We start from the raw sequence: 4,552 nt of genomic DNA on the forward strand, positions 1-4,552 counted from the left end.
GGAGCCCTCAGCACAAGAAGGACATGGAACTGTTGGAACGGGTCCAGAGGAGGGCTACAAAAATGATCCGAGGGCTGGAGCACCTCTCCTATGAGGACAGGCTGAGAGAGTTGGGCTTGTTCAGTCTGGAGAAAAGGAGGCTACGGGGAGACCTGATTGCGGCCTTCCAGTACCTAAAGGGGGCCTATAGGAAAGATGGGGAACGTCTTTTTCATAGGGCCAGCTGTGTTAGGACAAGGGGAAATGGTTTTAAACTAGAACAGGGTAGGTTCAGGCTAGAGGTAAGGAAGAAATTTTTTACAATGAGGGTGGTAAAACACTGGAACAGGTTGCCCAGAGAGGTGGTGGAGGCCCCATCCCTGGGAACATTCAAGGCCAGGTTGCATGGGGCTCTGAGCAACCTGATCTAGTTAGCGGTGACCCTGCTCACTGCAGGGGGGTTGGACTAGATGACCTCTAGGGGTCCCTTCCAACCCAAAACATTCTATGATTCTATGATTTCTTCCATCCCTGCACAGACCCAGGGGAGCAGTGAGACTAACGACTGCCAGAGCCCTTAAGACCCTACAGAAATGTCCATTGCTCTTATGGGACTTTGCAGGACGAAGGAAAGCACCAAAGACCCAGAGTCAGCCAGAGATGCAGGCTATTGACCCCCCAACTCCAGCGGCTCCCTAAGGATTGGCTAATTCTGTGGGACGGCTGCCTGCGAGGAGCAGCTGGACGTAACTACATCTAGGTTGCAGGCTTCTCCCCCTTTCACCTTCTCCCCTGCGTGGCTTCTTTACAGGAAGGGACCTCCAGAAGCCGTATTTGGCACCAAGGTCTGACAGTGAGCAGGGCGACAGTTTAAAATGTTAGCAGTAGTTGCTAAGTACTAAGATACTAACACTGAGGGGAGGAAATGTGGAAAATATTTCAGTCATAATCTTAGTAATAAAAACCTTGCAGGGTTGGCACTGCTCTGCAGCACTTCTGAGAATTGTCCGCTTTGGTTAAGTTTTCAATGCCAAGCAAATAGTTTAGCTATTTAGTCATAATTTATATTAATTTGCTATTTTAAAATAATTACTGCTTATTATTCAGGGGTAAAAGCCTCCTCTGTGCAGATAATTCTTCTCATTTCCCTGACATATAGCCAGTGTTATATGCATTAAAGGAGCAAGCTATGCCAGGACATAAGTTTAGAAGATGTTAAGTCTCAATTCCGGTCAGTCAGACCATTGAAATTCACAGTAACACTGTTCATTTTATTGGGATTTTTCTCTGCCCGGTTCTCTGTGGAAAACAGTCTGATCCTCAGAGAAACTTTTAAAACAAAAGGGAGACAAAGCTTACTTAGCACTGAAAAAGAGCTGCATATGAGAACAAGTGTCAGAAAAGCAGAACAGGAAACTGTAATTTTTCATGTTGTATCCTTCAACTCTACCATGCGTTGCAGACCGACAATAACTCCCTGAGTACACAGAGTGAACGGAACAGTAGATTTCTAGCTGTTCGAAAAAGGCTAGGAGAGGAAAATTTAGATCAGCTGTAATTCCTCACAGTGGTTCTCTGCGATTCTGTGCCTGGGCATGGAACAACGGCTGCATTTTGCCTAATGCATGCCACGTGCTTCTCTGTGTCCCGGGAGGAATTTGGCTTCAGCAAAAACCCTCCTGCAGGTTCTGCCTGCAAACAGTCGCTCTGCACCACCCCACGTCATCCTCAGTGTAACTCCGGGCAAAAAGCACAGTTTTCCAGCAAGGAAACTGCGAGGGAATAGCAATGTTGTCTAAAAATACATCAGAGAAGAATAAACATCAGGGAGAAAGAAGTTATTTAAGCTAAAGGACAATGTTGGCATACGAACAAACAGGTCATCCTGAGGTGCACAGGATAGGCGGTTCTGGCGATGCTGAGATACCAAAATCTTAAACAACTTTAAGTGAAAGCAACAGTAATCTTTACTCCCCCACACAGGCAATTTCTCCAGAATGCTATTGTTATTAACTGAAAGGGTGACGTGAAGCCCAGATAGTAAACACCAGAAATAAAAGTGTTCGGTTTCTTGTTGAAATGGAGACAAACATAGGAGAACTTGTTTCATGTGAAAAGTTTGGTCGCTGACAGTGCTTCTTTTTTCAGCTACAGGTAGGTGTCCGTGTGCCCTTGGCCTTTTAAAAGGATTGTCTTCAGAGGCTCTCACGGCATGCTTTGCACATAGGGTCATTGTGACGGTTCACAGCAGTGATAAATGAGGCTTTCCCACTGAAGGAAAAACCCGTAAGTTTTAGTATCCCTACTGAATATATCTAGTTTGATTGGAGAGGAGCCTAAAACTGACTAATCAACCATCAAGTACTTTTTTCCATCATAGACTAAGTGAAGATGAGAAGAAACTATGTACATCTTATTTGTACCACGCGTTTCAGGGCATTAGAAGAGAACACAGCGGTGAATATTTCTCTCTGATCCAACTCATTCAAAGCCAAGAGATGTGTGCCTGGAATCAATTCACTCCAAGACATCTAGGATATTATGCACAGTATTAATTTTACTGATCATCCAAATCTTAATGAGCTGTTGCTTGCGAATCACTTTGAACCCATGGACAGCTCTGGCACTAAGTGTCATTTGCTCCGTCTCTTACAATCCATGCAAAGGATATAGAACTGTAGGGCAATGTAGTACTATATACTAATCAATAATTAATATCTTCATTGCCATCAGAATTTAGTAATAATCCATTTGCAACAGAATTAAAGCAAATAAAACAAGATTATGTAACACCGTGTACTTTCAAAGCACCCTGAAGTGGTACTAAAATACCACAAAACCTTGAGGCTCACAGATGTCTTTACTTCCCAGAAAATTAATGCACAGATCTTTTGAAAAAAATTATAGTCATTATGTAAGCCACGCGTGATTTCTAATATCAGCAAAAAGTACCACTGTTTCCTTGTCTCACTGCTTCCTGTTCTCTTTTATTCCTCGGCTAGCACTCCCCAGAACTGTTGCACAGGAGCGTAGTTAGGCAGGATGCAAGAACTCTTGGACTCAGTACGTTCACTGCTGACCCTTCCAGGCCAACCCCATAAACGTCACTGCAATGGCTCCCGGGTACCTGAGGATCCTTGGAACAGACAAGACCATGGAAGGTGCTCGGGTACTGCTGCGTCCTGTGTACTCCTACATTTCTGCAGCAGCATTTGGTAGGTTTGCATGCAAAGTGCAAATACAGAGAAATCCATAATTTCAAAACATAGCATTTTAAAACACAGCCCAACTTCATTTAGCTTAAATGCTGGCTAAGTGAAATTTGCAATTACAACATTCTAATGATTTGCGTTGTGTACTCCAAGCTTTGCATCAAAGGGAACTGAGACGAAGTCTTTTATAGTTAATTTTCTGGCTGAATGATGGCTACATTAGTGCTCAAAAGCAGTTTAAAAACATCACCAAACTGTGGCATTAATAGCAAGCATATGTTAAAAAAAAATTAATAGGTGCAGCAGAAATTGAAGAGAAGAAAAAAATTCCAAATAATCAGAAATAATCACCATTTTTAAAGGGTTTGGGGAAAAGAGGATAAATCACTAAATTCATGGAGTAGTGGCTCCCAGAAATGACTGCTTCCATACCATAGTCTATAGAATATTTGCCTGTATCTCAGCTTCTCTGGTACTTACATATCTGTAACGCAATATGCAGGCTGTGGAACGGAGAGGCTGATGCACAAATATACCACGCACACATTGTACTGACCCTGCTGGAGGCCTCGTAACTCCAGCGCTGCTGTAGAGTATATACGCAATGGACAGTATCTAATACAACTTGACTATATTGCATAATTACATACTATACATACAACCGAATAACTGCATGCATGATATGTGCAATGAATACTGTATGCTTAAATGTTTATAATATAGAAAACACATTATCTAATGCCAGCAAAGAAAAAAACTGTAGACTAATTGAAGCATTCAGAAGCTGGAAACTTTGTCAGAATAGGAAATTATTCAGCGTCCTCCTTTTTACTTCTCAGTTAAGAGAAGGCCTCAATATGGCTGTCTTAATAAATTAAGCTAGTAAGGCTGCAGGCCATGTTTAGTTAGCATTAGCAGAACTTCCATAGCGTACAGATTTGTTGAATACTTTATTACACCTTTTCTAATCCTTCAGAGTCCCAACGCTCCTTCATACGAATTTATCTTCAAATCACGTCCCTCACCCCATGCCCCAGGAAGGATGAAGGGAGCACCATCGTCCCCGGCGGTGGGTGGTGCGGCTGTCCCCGAGACACGTTTTAGATGAAGGCAACACGTTTTGACAGAAAAGTAGAATTCCGCTTTCTATACAGAAAACCTGGACGTTTCCAAATCCCTCCTAAAAGGTACCTAAACCCAAACATTTCTTACTAAGTAGAAAAACTTGTGGAAAGAGTTTGGCGGGAAGAATGACCGCTTAGCCGGAGATTTGGCCGTAGGGAAGCCACCTGGCCCCACGGAATCGGGGGGTTCGTGCCGGTAACGGTGCGGCGTCAGCCGCGGCCCGGGAGGGGGCGGTG

This window comes from Egretta garzetta, unplaced genomic scaffold (assembly GCF_000687185.1).
Source record: "Egretta garzetta isolate BGI_Z169 unplaced genomic scaffold, ASM68718v1 scaffold217, whole genome shotgun sequence".
In the NCBI taxonomy this organism is placed as follows: domain Eukaryota; kingdom Metazoa; phylum Chordata; class Aves; order Pelecaniformes; family Ardeidae; genus Egretta; species Egretta garzetta.